Raw genomic sequence first — 23646 nt, forward strand, 5'->3', positions numbered from 1 at the left:
TGCTCTGACAAGTCCTTCGACAGTCTGAAGGCGGTCAGACTTAGAGCGGGGAGGTTTTTGTGAAACCTGTCGAAGTGGGGTTGTTTGAGAAGATCGTTCCTCAGTGGAAGCGATCTTGGAAAATCTACTAACCACTCCAGCACCTCTGTGAACCAATTGAGAGCTGGCCAGAAGGGAGCGATGAGGGTCATTCTTGTTCCTTCCGAGCAAGCGAACTTCCTCAATACTTCCCCTACTATCTTGAAAGGAGGGAATGCGTATGCGTCCAAGCCCGTCCAATCTAGCAGAAAGCTGTCTACTGCTACTGCTTGTGGATCCGAGATCGGGGAGCAATAGTTCTCTAATCTGTGATTCCTGTTGGTCGCGAACAGGTCTATATTGGGCCTTCCCCACAGGTGCCATAGTTGCTGGCAAATCTGAGGATTGAGGGTCCATTCCGTGGGTAGGACTTGTTCTTTTCTGCTCAACAGATCTGCCCGGACATTTTTCTCTCCCTGCACAAACCTTGTAGAGAGAGATCTTCCTTTCCTGAGCCCAAATCAGCAGATCCTTTGCTGATTCGTACAGGGAAAAAGGAATGCGTCCCCCTTGTTTCTTTATATAAGCGAGGGCTGTTGTGTTGTCCGAGTGAATCTGAATCCCCAGACCTGAGACCTGTTCCTCAAAATGAACTAAAGCTAGATGAATGGCTGTTAGTTCTTTTTTGTTTATGTGCCAGGACACTTGTTCTCCTTCCCAAGTGCCTGACACTTCTTCCGAACCTAGGGTCGCTCCCCACCCTGACTCTGAGGCGTCTGCAAATAACGCTAGGCGAGGGTTCTGTAAGCGAAGGGAGATTCCCTTGCTTAGTTTCTGTGGATCTAACCACCAGCGGATATTCTCCTTGATCCCTTTCGAGATTGGAAATGTTTCTCCCAGATTGTTGGACTTCCAATCCCATTTCTCCTTCAGATAAAATTGAAGGAGTCGTAGTGTAGTCTTCCTAAGGAAACGAACTGTTCCATCGAGGAGAGGGTCCCCAGTAAGCTCATCCATTCCCTCGCGGAACAATGTTCTTTCCTTAAGAAGACTGCCACCTTTTCTAAGCAGCGTTCTCTCCTTTCCTGCGAAGGATACGCTAGAAAATCCCGAGAATCCATCTGAATCCCCAGATAGACAATACTCTGCTGGGGAGTCAGCATGGATTTCTCGCGATTGACTAAAAGTCCTAGGGACTTTGTCAAATTTAGAGTAAATAAAAGGTCCTCCAGACATTTTTTCTCCGATTGGGCTCTTATTAGCCAATCGTCCAGATATAAAGAGATCCTGATCCCTTCTAGATGTAGCCAATAAGCTACATTCTTCATGATGTCCGTGAAGACTTGAGGGGGGGGCAGTCGAAAGTCGAAACACATCGCTCGGAACTGGAATACTTTCCCTTGGAACATGAATCTCAGATATTTCCTTGCTGCCGGATGAATTGGCACATGGAAATACGCATCCTGAAGGTCCAGGGACACCATCCAGTCCCCTGGACGAAGAGCAGAACAAGAACAAGAGGAAGACGTCTCCATCGAAAATTTCTTCTTCAAGACAAAGAAATTCAGGGCACTGACGGTCTAGAACCGGTCTCCATCCCCCAATGCTTTCGGTACCAGGAATAGACGATTGTAAAATCCTGGAGACTGGAGATCTTGAACCAGTTCTACCGCTTCCTTGGAAATCATCTGTTCCACTGCTTGCAAAATAGCAAGCTTTCGGACCGGATCCGAGTATCTTGCAGTCAACTCCCTTGGAGTTGTCGTCAAGGGAGGATTTTCCCTGAAGGGGATCAAGTATCCTTTTTTCAGGATCGAGAGGGACCAAGAGTCCGCTCCCTTCTGCGCCCAGACTTTTGCAAAGTGGAGTAGTCTGGCGCCTACTTTCGTCTGGAGGACTCCCTGCTCATCTAGACTTCCCGAAGGACCTTCTAGATGGTCTACTCCTTCTATCTGGTCTGCGACCTCTAAGAGGGGTCCTAGAAGAGGAGGCACCTCGAAAGGGCTGTACAAAAGAGGGTCTCTCTTTTTTCTCGATAGGCACGGCCGACCTAAACTTCTTGGCTGAGTGAGTGAGGAGATCCTGAGTCGCCTTCTCCGTAGGAGATTTAGCAACCTCTTTAACAGTCTCCTGTGGAAACAGATGCGGGGATAACGGTGCAAAAAGAAGAGATGTTCTTTGTAAAGGTGATACGGCTCTTGCTAGAAAAGAGCTAAAGACCGATCTCTTCTTTAAGACTCCCGTTCCGAAAAGCGAGGCAACTTCTACGGAACCGTCCATAACCGCTCTGTCCAAGCAAGCCAGGACGCTTGAAAGTTCCTCCATGGAGACAAAGTCAGTGTCCTGAGCTCTCTTCGCTAACGTCAACAAAGCCCAGTCCATGAAGTTGAAGACTTCCAGGGTCTTAAAGAGGCCCTTTAGAAGGTGGTCTAGCTCACACATGCCCCATGTTGCCTTAGCAGAAAGCAAAGACTTCCTCCTGGAAGAGTCCACTAAGGAAGCGAAATCCGCATCTGTGGATGAAGGGAGGCCTAACCCCATAGGTTCCTTAGTCTCGTACCACCTTCCTGGTTTACCTGTTAACTTGGAAGGAGGGCAGGAAAAAACTGTTTTGCCCACTTCCCTTCTGGAAGTCAACCACTCTGAAAAGGTCTTTAAGGCCTTTTTCAAACAAAGAGCAGGGCGCATCTTGACGAAGGAAAACGACTTGTGAGCTTTTGTGCTCGACATCAAAGATCCTGGTGAAGGAGGGTCAGCAGGATGAAGGGAGTCTCCGAACTCCTTTAGCAGCAAAAGGGAAAGCCTCTTGTAGTCAGAAACTGCTACATCTACGGGCTCCTCCTCTTCCGATACCTGTTCCAACGGATCCACCGAAGGAGACCGTTTGGGAGTGATCTGGCTCTTCCCGGGAGAAGAACTCCTTTCCCGAGAAGGGGAGCGCTGAACGTTCGACAACTTCTATACGCAAGAAGTGAGGGGCTTCATGTTCTGTCCAGAAACACACTCGTTGCGCCTACTAGACTCTTGTTGTCTAGGCTCTTGCGGTTCGTCAGGCTCGCGGCGCTTGATAGGCTCCTGGCGCCCTGATTCAGGGCGCTTGAAAAGATCCCCGCGTCCTGATTCCTGACGCTTAACAGGCTCTTGGCGCCCTAACTCTTGACGCCTAACGTACTCCTGGCGTCCTGCCTCCTGGCGTCCTAACTCCTGGCGCCCAATGACTCCTGGAGGCCCTGACTCAATGGCGTCCTGGACTCACCTGGCGGGCCCTGACCTTTGCTGGCGATTTTCTGATCAGTTGCGTACCGACTCATGGCGTCCTGAATCCTGTGGTCTGAGAGGCTCTTGACGCCCTTTCTTGCGTCTCTTGCCTCTTTGCGCCTGCCTGGCTCCTGGTCCTGCAGACCCAAAGGATCCTGATACTTAAATCGGTTTTGTCTATCTTCCGGTTGCCTTTGAACCTAAACCGATCGAGACTTCTGCTCGATTCGCGGCGTCTCATAGGAGAGAGGCTACGATCTTCCTGTCTACCAGGATTCAAAGCCTTACCCGTCATAGGGCGCTTTGGAGAAGAAAGCCTATAGGGCGAAAGAACTCTCCTCTCAGGAGAACAACTCCTATCGGACGAGTCTCTCGACGAAGGCGATAAACGCCCTGGAGATTGTGAGGGTTCTCTCCTATACGAAGAGGGGCGCTTAGCGGAACTCTTAACAGGGAGCGAAACATCTTTCCTCCTTGTCGAGTCCTTAGCAAAGGAGCCTACTAAAGAAGCTAACTGCTCTTGCAGATTAATCAAAAACTTCGTAGGATCCTGAAGAGAGGGCTCCTCTTGTCTCGTCTTCTTAGGTACCGAAGGCCAATTCTTGGGAAAACGCTCTGGGCTGGAATCAGCCGCGTCTCCTTTAGGCGCCTTCCAGGCTCTCTTCCAGAAAAGGGCGCGAAAGAGAGGCCGAACTCCATCCTCGTTTAGGAGAGGAAGAGTCTGAGGCCAAAAAACACTCCCTTAGGACGCCTTTTCTGTGGCAATCCGAGGCAGCCTGGACTTTACAACAGGATCTGCCGAAGGGACGCCTGACCGTTGGGGATGTTCTGCATCCTCCCTGCGGCTTTCGACATTCCTCTCCCTAGGTCCTGGGAGTTTGGAGCGATCTAGTCACTATCACCACTCTTACCTTCATTTAGAGCTCGTAACTGAGCTTGAAGTTTCTTGATGGAAGCTTTTACATTTTCCCTCTCTGAAGAAGAATCTTTGGATTCAGAACAGGGAGAAGCAGCTGAGGCTAAGGGAAAATCGTTAGTAGGAGAGTTAACTACTAGATGACCTAGCTGAAGCCTTTCTTACTCTATCTCTCTCAAGCTTCCTAACATATGAAGATAACTCCTTCCATTCAAGCTCTGTAAGGTTCTCGCACTCAACACAGGTATTATTAAAAGAACATTCATTCTCTCTGCATTTAGCGGAAATACTATGAGGATCTACTGCCGATTTAGGCAGCCTAACCTTGCAACCTTCCCTACTACAAACTCTAAACATAGGTGAAGCCTTAGCATCAGACATCGTGAAAGAGTAGTCAAAACCAAAGTCGAAAAACAGTCCACAATAAGCGTATGCCAAGCCAGAGAAAAAACAGAATACGTCACCAAAAAACCAATCCAAATTCTCGGCAAACAAGTAGAAATCCAAGATGGAGGAACGAACAATAGGTGTTGTCCGTTCAACCGACAGAGAAATTATGGCTTAGAAAACGGGAATGGTTCCAGACCCCGCCACCCAGCGGCGGGAATGGTGGATCACCTGACCTACCTGTCGCGTGTGCCGCGAGTTTTGAAATTCTGTCGGGACGACCGAGTCTATAGCTAAGTATATATCTGCTGGGTAAGTTTTCATGTACAAAAACCCGGGTTACCAGCTGGTCGCGCCGAAACTTGGCTGCACGGTCTCCCGAGGGAGAACGTACACTCGGGATCTCTCGCGAACGAGAGACCGAGCCGGAACCTGGCGTAGCGGCATCGCCGCTAGCACCAGGCGAGGAAGTACCAGAGCTAACCGATACTCCTCTGGTCCCCGTCTATCTCTTCCTTACGGAAGGGGAGACGGGCCCCGCTCCCGAAGGAGCAGGAGGACCAGCAGAAGGACCCCCCGTCCCACCGGGGTGGGACGGGCCCTTAGAAGTTCCCGAAGGAGACTTCTTAGGGGGGAAGGCAGCCTTCTTCTTCTTCGGCTTATGGGCCTTAGAAGTCGAAGGGGAAGAGGCAGCAGCAGACGATGAAGACGAAGATGACAGCTTCCTCTTCTTCCTCTTCCTCGTCAGCTCACGCAGGACAGTCGTCAGGTCCTCCATCCAGGCCGGAGCCGGGGCTATTGCCGAAGCAACACGGCCCGACTTGCACCTGTCCGGAAGGACCTGGGACTGGGGAAGCACACCGTGGGCAGGACCAGCATGGACAGGCTCAGGAACAGGAGCGACAGGAACAGCAACCAGCTCAGGAGCGGCAGAAACAGCGGCAGCGGTAGACCCAGAAGGGACAGCCAAGCCAACAGCGAGAATCACATCAGCAGCGGGAATCACATCAGCGGCAGGTACGGCAGAGGCCCAGCGATCGCCTCGTAGAATCATCGGCAGCCAGCAGGAACCTGGTTACTGGCGGCCAGTCCAGGGGCGAGCTGCTGGAACACAGCGGAAGTCTGGGGCAGGCAACACGAAGAAAACAGGCGGCGGCGGCAACCCCCTCGGTACGGCGGCGGCCCTAGTAGCGGCAGACGGCGTCACCGACACAGCATGGGGAGTGTAGACCAGGCGGGGGGGGTAGCAGCATAAGCGGTCGTGGTAGTAGTGGAGACCGCCCCAGACCTCGCTAGACGCTGCAGCAGCCCGTGGATGCTAGGCACGCCCTGCCGCCGCGGTGGTCCATACCTGTCCAAGGTCGTCTCCCACGGATGTAGCACCTGCGGTAGCATAGATAGATTAGTAAGAGGGGTTCCCTCACGCACGGGGGAAGACATGCCCCACCCCGAACGCAAGGAAGACCCCAAATACAAAATACAACGAGGAAGCTAAGCGGGGCAGGAAGGAAGACGAAGAATCGGATACCAAGGGAGTCGCGGGAGAGCTTTCCGACGACTTCCTGGCAGATCTTCGCTTCCCCTACCCCCGCACAGCAGTGAAAAGTAATATGAAAATGAAACAGGAATACTGCCCTGTTGCGATTCACTCTTTTTCTTTTATAGAACTTAAAGGGGAAAAGATCAATTCCCGGGTAAGAGCGGAAACTTGATCCAAATAATATGATGCTATCATAAAATATATATTGAAAATGAAAACAGAATACTGCACTTGCAATTTCACTTTCACAGAAAATAATCGTAAGGATCAATTCCCGGGTAAGAGCGAAAATTGATCCAAATTAAATTTTATGCAAATAAATAAATGAAAATGAAAAGAATACTGCAATTGCGAATCCACTTCATTGCATTTTATCATACCAAATAAAAGGCTCGTGCCGAGCACAATCACGCTCTCGGTAACGAACGCACAGGGCAAAAATATAATGAAAAAAGTACTTACATTTTCCAATTACACACTTTCGCCCAAAATACATGACTCGGCGCGAGCGCGCCCGCCCTCGGCACCGAGACATAATTCAAGTGTTCAATTCATGAAAAGAGAGGAAATCGCCGCATCTACGGCGATAGCTCCATGTTGGTTCATAATTAAGTAATGAAAATGAAAACAGTGTACTTACAGTTTCATTTTCAAGTCAAACAAACCATTAGTAGAAAACACAATATAAACAAAGCATACGACGATGAAGCGGGCAGAGAGCGATGACGAACACGTCCTTCACACCCGCGGCCGAAAGCAAAAGTGATTTGTTTACCTCCCAGTCGCGCGCCGTTATCCCCTTGTTCGAAGCTTACGACCGTTCCAGCTGCCGCTAGCTACTTCCTATTGTTAAAGGACCGATGGTTTGTATTACGTATCGGAACAAACGCATGTTTTTCCTTTCCCAAACAATGTCCACAAATCCTAGCCTACCTAAAACACTCCGGCAACTATGTCTCAACTAGGCAAATCCTCCTCTCTCTCTATCTCTCGCTACTTCTTCCTCTGTTTCTCTATTTATATATATATATATATATATATATATATATATATATATATATATATATATCTATATATATATATATATATATATATATATATATATAAGGGGAAAAGTATGTCTTTATATAGCTTAACATAAAAACATATACATAGTTTACTGATTCATATATTTGTGTACACTTAGGATCGATTAAAAGGCTCAAAATTTAAATGGCCAGTTAAAGGGCCAAATAATAACATTTAGATTCTGGCCATTATATCTGCTGCATTCTACTATTACATAAACTTGTGGTAACTTATGAAAATATTACTTTCAACCAGCATTGATTCATAATACAAAAAATGCATTAATATGTAAAACATGTTATTGTTATAATACAATTAAGTTTGTTCATACTTACCTGGCAGATATATATATAGCTGTATTCTCCGAAGTCCGACAGAATTTCAAAATTCGCGGCACACGCAGGTTCGGGCGGCCAGGCCAGGTGGTAGTACCCATTCCCGCCGCTGGGAGGCGGATATCAGGAACTATTCCCATTTTCTATTCATATTTTATCAGTGCCACTGTCTCCTGAGGGGAGGTGGGTGGGCACTTTAATTATATATATCTGCCAGGTAAGTATGAACAAACTTAATTGTATTATAACAATAACATTTTGTTCATGAAACTTACCTGACAGATATATATATAGCTGAATCCCACCTTCGGATGGTGGGAAGAGACAGAATAGGATTTTTGGGAAACTAAATTAAGTAGATGATATACATCTTGGTTCCTCAACTGTTAGCATAGCCGACTTCGTGATTACTGTCACCAAAAGTCTGCTTCTGGCGTTACTAGAGTTGCCGAGCGGAGGTAGAGACCTGCAATGCTGGTGCGCTCTAGATGATCTGTCAACGGGGGCGAGACCACAATGTGACTAGACCATATGACCATACTTCTGAGGCAACGAAGCTAAAACCACCACCTGACCTAACCTATCAAAGTTAGTTCCATAACTTCTAGGCTAAAGAAAAGGAACGCGCCTCAAGCGACCAACCCTTCAAAGTTAAAAGCACACCTATCCCTTTTCTATAGGATAGGATTCGTGTTGCTTGCTGCCCCCAATAATATATCTACGGATATGTATGGTCCTGGCGACTTACAGATCTCAATGTCGTCTTCACATCCCGTCGGGAGTGTGAAGCGAACACAGAGTTGCTTCGCTAAAGCGTGGCACTCAGGATGTTACTGAGTGTCATGCTCTGTTGATTGAAATGCTTCCGAGGCCACGCCCTCACCTCTTGAGCATTCATATTAAGAAAAAATCTCAAATCTTTATGCAAACATAAATGAATGAGACTTCTTAAAAGAACTCCTTGACTATAATGCCAGGGTGTTCTTGGACATGAACCAGTCTGGTCTTTTACGGAACACCGCAGATTGTCCGTTGACCTCGACTTTCTATAGTTTTATCAAGATAAAACTTGAGAGACCCGACAGGGCACAGGACTCTCTAATGCCCTTGTCCAATAATTGTGCCATACCCTTGGTCTCCAAGCCTTCGGGTCAAGGGTTAGACAGGTTTTTCGTTCTTATCAAGAACGGAAGGCTTAGAGGACAGATCGCATTATGTCCTTTAAAGCTAAAACCTCTGATGATGGCTAAAACCTCACTAACCCTCTTTGCCGTGGCTAGAACGGTTAGAATGTTAGCCTTTCTGGTCACGTGTATTAAGTTCGCAGAAAGGATAGGTTCGAAATGCTTTTGGCATCAGAAACTCAGACTACGTCTAAGTTTCCATGCCGGAACCTGCGATCCAGAGAATTTCAAGATCTCCACAGACCTCAAAGATCGTGAAGCTTTGTTGTTGACAGAACCGAATCTCTGAGCCTAGAGGCCGTCAACAACATATTTGCATAGTATACAATAGTTAGGACTTCTAGCTTGTCTCACTTCATACGGAAAGATAGAACCATAAAGAAATTCACAGAGGTCGAGGTGGAGGAACAGTCATTTCCCTTCACTATCTCCAGAAACGGCCCCCTCCGATTGAACACTGAAAATAGGCGCACTGCTTTGGCCTTGGCCAAGAGACTGCCATTAATCTTGAAGATCTTATCGCTTCTCGATAGTCTGAATGCCTTCAGACTCAGAGAGGAGAGATATTAGATACTTCACTAAGTGACGATGTTAGATTACACCGATTCTTCGGGAAGGGGTCTTTGGACAATTCTCTGAATTACCTGACCTCTGTTGAATCAACCTCTTAGAGGCCAACATGTGGCGACTAAAGCTAATCCTCTAGGATCATGAATAAGGGAACAACTTAAGAGGAAGCTCCTTCGTCTTCAATATTACGAAAAACTTAACGAAAGGACACCCTCAGTCTCTCCTCAACTTTCGACATACTTCTAAGTGAGGATTACTCAGACGTCAGTAGTTGTTGCCTTCGATCGAGAAGACCCGCACGGACGTGCACTAGTTTAACGAACCTCTTGAGGATCGTTACGTTCCGTGCCCAAGCCCATAACCAACTCTCTCTTCTTGAGCTATGAGAGAGCTGAGAAATTATCCGAGATGATTTGGGCCACTCGATCCAAACTCACCCTTCGAGGAACTGGAGAGCCGACCAATTTGGCTTCCAATTCTTTCAGACAATGTGCCAGAACATCTGTTCCTCTGTTCGGATGTCTGGCACCCTCTCGCTATCACCCGAGGTGATCCTTAAGCCGTTGAGAGAAAATTAGAATTATTACTAGATCTTTGATGTTATTCCAATTTCTTCGTGAGGAAAAATTGTAGAGGTCTGAATTGCTGTTTATTCAGGGAAAACAAGCTTCTCCAGCGAGGAAATGGTCCCCAGCAAACTCATCCATTCCCTCACTCAGCCTGCTTCCTTCCCTAAATAAGGCTGCGCTTTGCATAAGCAGGGAGAGCATTATTATAGTGCTATGCCGCGGTAGATTCGTACAGAATTCTGTTACCGTGCGGTAAACCCGCACCGAACAAGTATAAGAGATATCTTGTTGAAATTTTCTAAGTAAACGGAAGGCATGTTCATTCATGATTACTAGAAATTTCCTCAACCCGAGGCTAAAATCCATGATTGTAGGGCAGAGAGACGGCTTATTCAGCCATTCCCGCAAGGGAGAGAGATGTAACAACCGCGCATGTCACCGAGCTAGCCGGTACTGCGTAGATCACAGTAACAGCAGCCTTGTTCATCGTCTCGCACTATCTGCCTGAGTTGCCAGCTACTCCTTTTACGAAGGGATAGGTATGAAATTATCGAGCAAAAGGAAACTCTCAAGCAGGCATATTTAAACGAAACAAAATTCGCTAAATACAGAAGCTGAGTTGGTGTTGTCGTAACAATACCTGAAGAGTTGTTCTTACTCCGAAAACTCTTGGAAGGTTGAAGGGAGTGTCAATTAAATACATTAGAACAACAGTTCTTTCGGATTCTATCCGCAGAGGTAAATACGATATGCGTATATGACTTGACCCATGCGTTAGCAAAATGACGCAAAATAACTACGTAAGTATTGTAGTAATTTGAACATCGAATTCTCTACTACATCTTTCCTCGACGAGGAAGAGAGAAAGAAAGAAAGGAAAACGACTGTCCACGTTCTAATGAATGAGACTTTTTAAAAAAAAGAACTCCTTGACTCTTTGCCAAGAAAACAAAAGGAGTAATATTCGAATAGAGATCATCAAGAGAGAACCGAGATCGAAAAGGACGTTCAATGTTCTTAGATATTGGACATAAGACTTCCTGGATCTAGTCTACAAGTCTTTTTCTTACTCCCCGGATGAGCCTCTGAAAGAAAATGAATGAGAGCTCTTCCGAAATTTGTTAATGAGTTTATCCGCTTAAACGATAAAAACGTTAAAATCTATGTCAATGAGAACTACCCCATTTATGAGGGGTCCCCCACTTAAATGACAAAACGTTTAGTATCTTGACAATGGGGAAAACGTCCTTACTTGACAAAAACTATTAGCACTTTGCTAATAGGGGAAAACCCTTAACATGCCCGAAAGTCACCCAGAAATCCGAGTTTATAAATCTTCCCGATTCTCACCCTCCCTCCCGAGAAAATCGATGAAGAGGAAAGAGGGATCGAAGAAAAAATTCGGGTTATGTCTCTCCGACTAACCTCCGAATCCTTTTAAAAATTTCTGTAAAGGAATGTCCTGTGGAGAGTCCTGAAAAAACCTCCTCTTGACGAGCGTTTATAAAGCGTCAAGCGTCCTAAGAAACGTCCTGAACAGCAAATAAGACGCCTTCTACAAGTCTTTTCTCTCGCAAAGCGTCCTGCTGAGCTTCCACCGAAGCGTCCTGGCGAATGTCCACAAAAGTGTCCACAAAAGCGTCCACAAAAGCGTCCTGCTTAGCGTCCTGCTGAGCGTCCTCAAAAAAAAACGTCCTGCTTAGCTACGAGCGTGTCTGAGCAGAGAACACCTAGTCTTTCTGAACGACGTTTCAGAGAGGAAACTCGTTGAGCGCCCTGATGCATGCAAGGCCGCCAAGAGGCGTCCTGGCGAGCGACCTTGCCAACATCTCAATGTTATGACGAACCGCGTTTTGCGTATGACGTTGAATATTTTCAAGGGACGTCCTCATGCGAGTCTCCATGGAGAGCCGCACGCTGCTCCTGAAGTGTGTGAACACTAAAGGAAGACGTATGGCTTTCGTCTTCAAGACGGGCCTTAAAGACCTTCATACCTTCTTACAAAGACAGTGGCCGCCTGTGCGACAACTTGCGTCTTAGTAATGCAAAAGAACATCTCCAGAAACGCACTCAGCAAAGGAACGCCGAGCGTCCGAAAGACACCCACCTCGGCCAAGGTGCTTGCCGAGCGTCCTGGAGAATGTCTCTACTTATAGGACGTCGAGCACCTCCAAAAGCTGGAATCTAGAATGTCCTTGATTACCAAATTCTTTTGGAATGCTAGCGAGGTTGAAACAGCTCTAACTTCATGAGCGTTCACTCGCAGGAGGCTCAAATCACTCTTCTGGCAAGATGAATGAGCCTCCTTAACCCCTTCAGCACTGGGACGTTACACATGTACGTCTTTTACGGTACAGTAATAAAAGACCGGGACGTACGCGTGTACGTCTTTCATCCCTCCTCGAAAAGCAAAGCGTTTCTTTAGCTTGGATGATTTCCAACACAGTATTGTGTACGAGAGAGGTGCTGAATTCAGCTCCACCCACAATTCATTCTAACCAATGAGCGTCCGATGGACGTCGTGACGTCATTTTCATATGGATATTAGGAGGGTACTGGCCAACATATACCAGTGCGCCTCAGGCTATTATCTGAGAAGGATGATTTACGGGGGGATTGTTTTGTCCCCGTTAAACCATGTCTAGATTTTGAATTCCAAATCTTTTTCCCCTTTTGATTGCAGTTATTTTATGTTTTTTTTTTTCAGTATCATGTCAGATGATAGTGTTTCAGAGTCAGGGTCTGAGTACCTGCCAAATCTATAGATGATGATTATAGTGATAATTTTTTTAGAGGTTGACAGTGACAACGAGTGTTTGGAAGACATTGAACCTCTTGTCGATGAAGGCGGCAGTTCATAACTGATCATCTTGTGACTTGCGCCCGGACCCACCCCCCCCTGATTCACGGAGGTGGCAATGGGATTCCTGCTTATACACCAGATTTCAATCTGCTTACGTGATGCATTTTTTTTCCTTTTTTTGTGGTGATGTAATTGACAAATTGTGTGAATGGATGAATGCTCGGGCAGAGTAGTACTTTCATTCAAGAGGAAAAGCGTAAGTGAAAGGACTTCTATGGAGACCTGTTACTTGTGATGAGATGTGTTTTTTATAGCTTGCAGATGATAATGGGGTGAATAAAACTGCCCCATATGTATATACGTATTGGTCACGAGATGCTGTTGCTTTTTTTATCATTATTATTATTATTATTACTATTATTACTGTTTTATTATTATTATTATTATTACCAGTTGCCTAAACATTCATTGATGTATATGCTGTTCTGTATGAAAACCTAGGAATAACTGTTTCAGTAAGAAAACTAGTACTGCTATTACCACTACTACTATTTTACTACTACTTTACTACTTTTTCTGCTACTTTATTTCTATTACTTTACTGCTATTTCTACTACTTTATAACAGTTCCTACTTCTGCAATTACTTTTTCTACTAAATATTCCTATTTTTTTCGATATTCTTACTATATTTTTTGTAATTTTTTGACAATGGGGTAAAAAAATATTCATTGATATCCATACACACAATGTTTACATAAGAATATGAAGGAAAAATATGAATAACATAAAAATTTAGTGGGAGCAAGTAATGATTGATACTCGCGGTCGACAGGGGGTCTCATGCGGTATGCAAGCATTAGCAGCAATGTAGCAGGCCAGTGGCGAAGGGGTTATATGTCCTTAGGAAAAGAGCCAGTGCATTCTTCGAAAAGGGTAAATGTGGTCTCTTCCTGAGCACCATACATTACCCGAAGGACCTCTTTACTTCCTTCGTTTATGTAAATAAAATTCGAGAGCCCTGACAGGGCACAGACTCTTTCATCCTCTCGTGACGAGAGAGAGGACCGTGAAGCGTCCTCTTTTTCTCTTTAAAGCTTCTTTAGGGGGCGCGAGTCCTTCCGAGAGCTCCAAAACCCTGTGTGGGGAGGACGCCTCGGAGGACGAGAAGCAATCCTTCAAGATTCGTGCACGTGCTCGATCTTCGGCAGCCTGGGAAGCGACAACAGGACCTGCCGAAAGGAAGGCCAGATCAGCATGAAAAAAACCCGTAACCCTCCTCGGCTTTTGACATGCCCTCTCCCTCCCTGGTTTGCCTGGGAGTCCGACAGAGGTCTAGGCCTAGAGGCGTTATGGGGCCGATCTCTGACAAGTTCCTCCTGACGAGAGAGAGGACGTGAAGCGTCCTCTTCTCTAAAGCTTCTTAGAGGGCGCGTAGTCCTTCCGAGAGCTAAACCAACCCTTGCGCGGGCGGGATTGGACGCCTCGGAGGACGAGAAGCAATCCTTCAAGATTCGTGCACGTGCACGATCTTTAGCAGCCTGGGAAGCGTCAACAGGTCCTGCCGAAGGGACGCCAGATTGGTGGGGAGCCCCCGTAACCCTCTTGCGGCTTTCGACATGCCCTCTCCCTGAGTCCTGGAGTCCGACAGAGGTCCAGGCCTAGAGGCATTATGGGGCCGATCTGGACGCCCCCACCACAACACAAGCGGGGCACGACACTTCACAACACTGGACTGGAGAGCGAGCAACTTTAGTCTAAGATTATCTTGAAGATAATCCTCTAGCAAGACAACTTCTTTCTAGGCCCGTAAGCCATACCACAGGGTAGGGTTAGGCAAAAGAAAAAATCTACAGGAGGTTAGAAGAAGGTTCATTATTTCTTAACTTTCTGTTTTACTGTGGAGGAAAACTCCTGATTCTAACACGCTCTAAAATGCGTACATGAATCCTACTTCTTCCGTAATCAGTCACACATTACACTAATTACATTGAACTTATGCAAAGAAAACATGTAAACGTCATATATACTAAGCGAGTGTCTACCGAAAGTTCCGGTAGCCTCACCTTACCCCATGCAGACAACAAAGTCTGAAACTAGGCTAACTAGCTTCAGACATCAAATGCAATGAAAAAATTTACGATAGCGTATGCCTAGCCACAAATCCAAGTCAATAATCGAAAGAATAATTAGGATACTTAAGCGGCTAATGAAGTTTCAAAATCCTAGGCGGAGGTCTGTAAACAGTTGTTTACCGACCGGCGACAGAAAAAATATGAATAGAAAATGGGAATAGTTCCATGATATCCGCCTCCCAGCGGGAAGGTACTACCAACCCTGGGTACTACCACCGCCGACAATGCGTGTGCCGCGAATTTTGAAATTTTGTTGGACTTCGGAGAATACAGCTATATATATATCTGTCAGGTAAGTTTCATGAACAAAATACCATTTATAACGAATAAATGAACAAAACACAAGTCATCTCTTGCCCAGCTCGGCGTAAGCATTGAGGTCTTTTGTTATTGTTAAGTTTCCGGACGCCACCAATAGTTGGTGCTGGATATTGCCATCAGGTTTTCTATTATTGTAAATGAAAGATAATGGACCAGTAATTTTAAGGGTAAACTTTTTTCTGTGGTGGTAAACCAGTGTCGACGTTCGCTCTTTAACTATACATATATATATATATATATATATATATGTAGTATACTGTAGACTGGGCTACTGTATATGTACACAATATACCATAGTATATGCTAGGCAAAATCTTGTTGGTGTTATTCAATTTCTCTTTGCACTGAATTATCATTAAGTCAATCTGCATTGAATGTAGAGAAATATACCACATATGTATAGAGTATACTGTGTAGTGTAGGCTAGGCTACCATCTATGTAAGGACGGTACCGATTACCACAGTGTAGGTTAGGATACATTCGAGATACCATTTTTCCAACAATCAATAGGTATTTTGGAAACTAACCCCACTGTAAGTAGGAGAATACCTGTAAAAAGAAACAACAAAAACTGGTGAAAGACAATTTACACCAGTCATCTTGTAGCATAAATCCTCCTCTACTCACGTCTTTTGACCAACTGAAAAAGTAACCAAGGACATAGAGCTATAGCCTAGCCTAGGCTACAAGTTCCTCACTGGGCGAGTGGTTTTCGCACTTGGCTGCCAATTCGGTGGTCCGAAGTTCAAATCCCGGCTCGGCCAACAAGAATCAGAGGAATTTATTTCTGGTGATAGAAATTCATTTCTTGACATAGTGTGGTTCGGATCCCACAATAAGCTGTAGGTCCCATTGCTAGGTGACCAATTGGTTCCTAGCCACATAAAAATATCCAATCCTTTGGGCCAGCCCTAGGAGAGCTGTTAATCAGCTCAGTGGTCTGGTAAAACTAAGATATACTTAACCAGCTAGCCTAGGCTATAGGGTTATAGATTAAATTGCCGTACCTAAACCTTCTGTGGAATCATTAATAGGGTAAAACACCGTGTGGACTGGTTCAACTCACCGACTACCATGGCTGGCCACCCTCCGAAAAAGTATTTTTAACGTATCCTGACACTGGAGATGGTCATCAGTCACAAGTTGTTATTAGTGAGAGAAGGAGCTAAAGACCTCTACTCTCCTTTCGAAGTAAGTGTTTTCTTCAAAGTTAGAAATTAAGGCCATATTTTAAGATTTATACAGAGGGTAATGAAAAGGGTGGCCAACGCAGTGCAAACTTCACCAAAACGCTTTTGAAATTTTTACTTACAACTCGAAATATTTGGAAGATTGACGCCATCTCGACGTTTGCGGAGTCACTTGTGTCAATAAATCCACACACCACTTGTACCCATAGACGCTGGGGCACTTTCATCAACAATCGTACACCTGAACTCTCACCACGGGCATTCTTTCCAGTGTTTTGCGCTCTTCAATTGTTTATCAGTGTTGTCAATTGGTATGTGTTTACCCTCCAAACTGGGTATAAGACTTACACAAAACCGGGGAAATAAGTGAAATTAGCACATCTACTTGTAGTATATATACATATTACAGCAATTTTATCATTACTGCATTACTATGACAACTAGAATTCATGGAAACACTTTGTAAATGCATCGGCGTATGTGTGATGCTCCACTAGATTGGCAACGATGAGTCATTTTTCCTTGCGTCGTCTGCTTGTAAGTATACATCCTAAATATTTGTAATTTTTCGGGATTAATTTGGTTGCAAAAAAGGGATAATAGACATGAATCAAATAAACATTTTGTAGTAAAGTTAAACTAAATATATAATGAGTAAAGTAAACAATTAAGGGAATAAAGCTTTGCACCTCATATTCAGTGTTGTCGTCTCCTGCTCGTAACTGTGTTTGCAGAGTGAGTACTTAGGAACCAGGAACAGCAACGTGGTTCAAGTGCAATGTTGAGTGAATCAAGACCAAATTGTGTATAATTACAATCAAATAAGCACTGTGGAGTTTCAGTTGTGATGGCAGTAAGGATAAAACCACTGATTACAAGGTAAAAATGAATTCAGTTCAAACCATGACCCCGGGAATAAAAAGTTTTATACTTTCACTAATATAGGCAACAAAATGTTGTTTCATTGTGCTGATTACAACTGCAATCTTGAGTAAGATCAATAAACATTACATATATATGCTAACACTGTTCAAATGAGTGCTGGGAAGGCTGGGAAAGATGGTGGATTGTCCATGGTTAGACCGGCCAGCCTGACGATAGCCGCCATATTGGATTTCAAAACTGCCTTGAAAACATATTTTACGAAGAGCGTCACATGCTTATTTTAGTTCGTATGGGGCTTTTGTATATCACATTATGTTGATGAAACTTCAATCTTTTGAATGGTATGCTTAAAGTTGTAATTGTATTCTTGTTTCACCAATTAAATATCGAGTGAATAAGACCCGGCCAGCGTGATGACAATGGATCCTCCGTGATTGTTTACCCTAAATCATACAGTGTCATTGAACCAGACACACTCAGGATAAAGTAGGCCAGGATACAGGATACAGGCATCCTGTAACCTACAGTAATGAGATTCTACAGAAACTTAGGTATAACCTAAACTTAACATTAGCCTTTCAGTGAATCATTGAGATATCATCATAAAATACAGTAATTCATTTCATTTAGACAGTCTCAGGTCAAGACCCCATAGAAGGCTAAGTTCTTTAGGGTAACCTAGGAGTACTAACATGACTCTAGAAGATAGTGATACAACCTATAAACATCTGTAACTCACCGAATAAAAGGCCGTCCATCCCATACTTACTTAATGATTGACTGATTGATTGACTGATTGATTGACTGATTGGGTGCTCAAAGCCCAAGACATCACGTTAGATCTAGGGTACTAGGGGGAAACATCACAACAGGCCAACCCTCATCACGGTAGACGGGTCTTATTCACTCGATATTTAATTGGTGAAACATGAATACAATTGCAACTCTAAGCATACCATTTAAAAGACTGAAGTTTCGTCACTATTGTGATATATGAAAGCCCCATACGAACTAAAATAAGCATGTGAGCTCTTCGTAAAATGTTTTCAAGCAGTTTTGAAATCCAATATGGCGGCTACGTTTTTCATGGACGGTTCTCATCAGTGACGGCCACCATCTATTCCCCAGCCTTCCCAGCATCATTGAACAATGTTAGAGTATGTATGTAACGTTTATTGATCTTACTCAAGATGCAGTTGTAATCAGCACAATAAAACAACATTTTGTTGCCTATATTAGTGGAAAGTATGAAACTTGTTATTCCCGGGGTTATGGTTGGAACTGAATTCATTCTTACCTTGTAATCGGCGGTTTTTATCCTTACTGCCATCACAACTGAAACTCCACAGTGCTTATTTGATTGTTATATACACATTTTGGTCTCAGTTCACTCCACATTGCACTTTAAACCCGTTGCTGTTCCTGGTTTCTAAGCGCGCGCGCCATAAAACACAATTACAAACAGCAGACGACGACAGACGACGACAGACGACGAAACTGCAAGTTTTATTCCCTAAACTGTTTACTTACTCGTTATTGTAGTTTAAATTTACATTGTTTATTTTTAAAAAATTTTTATTTATTCATGTATATTATCCCTTTTTTGCAACCAAATTACCCCGAAAAATTACAGATATTTCTAACGTAGATAAAATCAAATGTTTCTAACGTTTTCGTTACATCTGGCTGCCGGAAAAGAAAACCATAGAGGAACGATACGGAAAAGTGCTAGAGGAACGACTACGTTTTTTTTTTTTTTTGCTTTTTTGTTTTTGCTAGCACTTTCTTTTCCATGATTTCAGTCTTTATTTAGTATTTTGAATTCTTAAATAATCGTAATATATGCCAAAAGAAATAAATGCAACCTTTAATGTTTGCATGCTTTAATGTTTGCATGCTAAGAATGGCAAAATCATCGCCTTGCCACATTAGTGGAGGCTTCACACATACGCGTTCCATTATCCTGTTAAGCGTCCGCCCTGATGAGCTCGCTGCTAACGTACCGTCACGCTTTTTTGTAATCAGCGATCATAGCACTGATGATAGTTTTTTCAAAGTTAATATTGATTTTTATGCTTGTTATTCATACTGTAATTAACTGTAGGAAATTCTCTCTCTCTCTCTCTCTCTCTCTCTCTCTCTCTCTCTCTCTCTCTCTCTCTCTTGTCTCTCTATCGCTCTCTCTCCTCCTCCTCTCTCTCTCTCTCGGAGTCCAGTCATCGGCAAAGAAAAGTCATCTTCACTCCCGCAATTGGAAGAAAAGTTTGTATCATCACTGGAGGATTCAGAACTAGAGCTCTCATCATCAAATAGGTTATCAATATCACTACTCTCTAGTATTTGATTGATCTCACTAAATAAATATCCTCCTCTTGGGACATTCATTGTGAAAGACGCGAAATCCAATTTGTCTCGATAAACGCCCGAAGCGTATTGAAAGAAAACCAACAGGGACAGGCAGTTTTCTAGCATAAGCGACCACCAGGAAAGAGTTGCCAGGCTGGAAATAAGTTTCCCATGTGCTGAGAGTGTTACCAAATGATGTTCCTACACTTTCTATACGAGTAAACGTATTATTCGGGGCTGACGGCTTGACAAGCACAGTTAAAGTCTTGAAACGTAATATCCGTTGAAGGCGCTACCGAGTAGATCGCGGTAAACGTATTATTACGTGGGTGACGCTTAACAGGTTATAAACTGTTTCCATGAATTCTAGTTGTCATAGTAATGCAATAATGATAAAATTGCTTTAATATTTATGTATATATACTTCCAATACATAGCCTAATTTCACCAATTTCAACGTTTTGTGTGTAGTCTTATACCCAGTTTGGAGGGTCAACACATACCGAATGGCAACAGAGAGAGAGAGAGAGAGAGAGAGAGAGAGAGAGAGAGAGAGAGAGAAAGGAAGGCGGAGGAACGAAGAAGAAAAGGGATGGAGGGGGGGGGGGGGGGGTTGGGGAGATGGGTTGAGAGGGGGGGGGGCGGGTTGGGAGAGGGGGGGTGGGGGGGGGTTGGGGAGAGGGTAGGTGGAGCTTTATACGCGTGTTCGTATCCATTCTGCATAATGGAGTTTTTGTCTCTTGGTACAAGGACAAGTGTCGTTATTCTTTACGATTAGTGATTCACGATACCCATATAAATTACGGCACTGGGTGTAATGCACATAGCAAAATCTCGTTCTGTTAAGAGTGTTCGTTACAGAAATAGGTATTGCCCAAAAACCTGCTTGCACTGTCTCTGAAAACCCATAGTAGACATGCTGCTTAGTTGTCAATCAAGTTTTATAACCAAGTATTTTTACAAGCTAGCTATTGAATAAATTTGTATTTTTCTCAGTCAAAACATATGCCCTCAATGCTAACTTTCTCTTTTAACGACTTTCTGGTCATTGCAAATTCGGCCCCATAATTTCTTATGGTGCGGAAAACAGACAAGAGGCCCATGGACCGAAAAACGATTGCGTCACACTACGGCTATAATCCAGCAGTAAAACATCTTCATATATCCAAAAAGTAAATAATAAAGATAATATATGCGCATTACGATTATAACAATTACATGTATAAGCTGATAACAATCTGCATGAATAACTGGTAAACTGTTCTGCAATGACAGTTGAGTATAGCAATTATTTACAATAGGTACGAAAGTCAAGATGTCGTGACGTCATAATACAGAACTTGAAAGAACGTTCTAATTCAGAAAAATAATTACTTAAATTTTGAGTCAGAGTCGAGTTACTTTTTCAATAACGAATATTTTCAAATTAATCATCATAAATATGTAAAATATTGATGTTTTACTACTTATTTAAAAAAAATTAGCCAAGAGCACGCTTCTCGTCATCTTCTACCCCAACAGCTGTTTACGCCTGGCTTGTTGTTGATGAGAAATCGTGTTTCGATTGTTGTGATAAAAGTGCTCCAGCGTCTGTGGGTACAAGTGGTGTGCGGATTTATCACAGGAAATGGTTAGTTTATTGACACAAGTACTCCGTAAACATCGAGATGGCGTCAATCTTCTAAATACCTCGAGTTGTAAGTAAAAAATGTTGAACGCGTTTTGGCGAGATTTGCACTACGTTTGAGACCGTTTTCAGTACCCTCTGTTTTAAATCTTAAATTTGGCCTTAATTTCTAACTTTGGAGAAAATACTTACTTCGAAAGGAGAGTAGAGGGTTTTTAGCTCCGTTTCTTTCACAACAACAAGTCGCGACTGATGCCCATCTCGGGTGTCAGGACGCGTTATAATGTACTTTTTCGGAGGGTGGCTTGCATTGATGGTAGGTGGGACTGCCTTGGCCTGCTGTGATGATCTACCCTATTCCGCGGCGGCCTAGACTATGGCAGTCGCGGTTTTCCTATGCAGTTTTACCTCCTAAACAAGAATTTTAACTAATATTTATTCAGACGACTGTAATTAACACCAGGGGCCTGTACTAAACACGGCAAAATATACATTGGACGTCCCAATCCCTAGTGGATGTCGTATCCGATCCGCGGTTACGTTCCTTGCAGTCCGTGCGGAACTATTCTGTTGAATTACCCAGCTATATTTTGTAATTGATAAACTATTACACTTATGTCACGATTATGATGACGGCAATTAGTATCATAGAAGATAAAACGTTTGACTAGAAGCTACGCTACCGAGGCAGTCAACGGGGTCGGTTGTTGACGCTATTGGGCGTCTTCTATTTGATAGTGTTTGCTTGTGGTTCTCGTTTAGAAGTGGTTTCGCTTGTTTTCATTCATTCTATTAAGTCAATTGGTGGACAATTGTAAGCAATCGTTGGGAATACAACTAAAAATTTAGATAATTTACTAATGAACTGGATAATTTAATGGAAATTATTAGTCCAAATAATGGATGCAGGTAATGGCGGTTTGTTTACGTTTTTGGGCGTCGTCTCCTAAGGACCTCGCGTTCGTTTTGTTGTTTGTTTTTGAAGATTAAGCCAGCCCTTGTTGGCTTGCACGGGCTCTTGCTCCTAGAGCAGCCTCCCGTAACTGGTTATTTGGTTACGGCCTCAGAGAGGAGGTTGCTGCTCCAAGTTCGTTATAATGATAAACAAAAAGAATTCAACGCCAACAGTTGAAACTGGGGATACGAATATAGAAAGAAACACGTGTGTAGCATCTGAAAATATTGCAATATATATCAAACCAACGTTAAGAAAGTATTATAGTATATATACATGTTCATGCATACTCACACTTATACATATGTTCCCAAAGATGTGTATGGCTCCTATTGCAAACCGTGAAGTAGAGGGTTTGTGCATTGTGTATCTTTCTTTGGTTTTATGTTTGTAGGACAACAGGAGATTCCCATGTGTCTATGGAGAAATGCCGTGTAATTCCTCTTTTTATCTGGGAGGTGGGTGAATCGCGTTCGCGGTTCCTGTTGAATTTGATGTTTTGATTCAAACCTAATTGATGAAAATGGAAAAGTTAGATGTAACCGTTGGAGAAATAATAAAAGATATATACAATTTATTGCAATTAGGAGATATTTAAGATGAATGATGATAAGTACTGACGCAAATTTTTTTGACGACTAGTTAGGGACGGATTTGGGCCCGACGTTAGGGGGCAATAGATTTACGAAAAAACGTTAAGTTCCCAGCCCCTACAGAAAGACAAAAGAACTATGGTGATAAGTTTACAATTTTATTAGAAAAATAAACCTACTCTCATTGACACACAATTATTTACATGAGATCACAGATACGAATTTTCTTTTAAAGAAAGGTCCTAACTAGAAAAATACATTCAATGGTTACTCACAGTTACGGTCGCATGGTGGAAACATATTCAGTTTGGCGGTCCTCAGACCCTACTTACTACCACATCCTGCTAGATTTACGGACTTTAGTAAAGAGAGAGAGAGATAGTTGTTATTGAAGATTAAGCCAGCCTTGTGCTGGCAAGGGCTCTTGCTCCTAGAGCAGCCTGTAACTTAAGAGAGATCATGTTTGTTGTTGTTGAAGATTAAGCCAGCCTTGTGCTAGCACGGGCTCTTGCTCCTAGATCAGCCCGTAACCGTGAGATCGTGTGTGTGCATCGGCTTTCATAGCCCGGCCAATTGGTGATTTTTACAGTTTAATTTCAACTTTTACACTATGCGACAAACGCAACAAATTAATAAATAAAAAGGTACAACTTTAATTATATGGTTTTCAATGCAGAAAAATGAGTGAAATAATAAATTCACCCATAACATTTTGTGAAAGTTAGAACCATCGCATTTCTGCCGCCACTGGGTGAGAGTGGAGGGAGAGCTGAGGCCTTGAGGTGGAGTTCTTTATCGGGGAAAAATACTGGTATAGAGATCGCAACTTCAGGTATATACCCTCTATGTTCAAGCACGTAAATTAAAGTAGTAGTAGCCCTACGTCTCCGCTAATTTCGCCTCTTCCTTATAACGGCCTCTTTTTTGGGGGCTTTTAATTGCTGTA

The 23646-nt window shown here is 43.6% G+C and overlaps 1 protein-coding gene and 1 long non-coding RNA gene across 5 annotated transcripts in view; one reads left to right on the forward strand and one right to left on the reverse strand.

Moving 5' to 3' along the window:
- Positions 1–22655, reverse strand: part of LOC135204747 (uncharacterized) — a 222743-nt gene extending 200088 nt beyond the window's left edge. The window contains exon 1 of the long non-coding RNA XR_010312324.1: positions 22402–22655. This is a non-coding gene — a long non-coding RNA (uncharacterized LOC135204747). The remainder of the gene's footprint in view (positions 1–22401) is intronic.
- LOC135204743 (zinc finger protein OZF-like) overlaps positions 1–23646 on the forward strand; it is a 535786-nt gene that overhangs the window by 465207 nt on the left and 46933 nt on the right. The gene's annotated exons all lie outside the window — the stretch shown is intronic.

This window comes from Macrobrachium nipponense, chromosome 47 (genome assembly GCF_015104395.2).
Source record: "Macrobrachium nipponense isolate FS-2020 chromosome 47, ASM1510439v2, whole genome shotgun sequence".
NCBI classification, from domain to species: Eukaryota; Metazoa; Arthropoda; class Malacostraca; order Decapoda; family Palaemonidae; genus Macrobrachium; species Macrobrachium nipponense.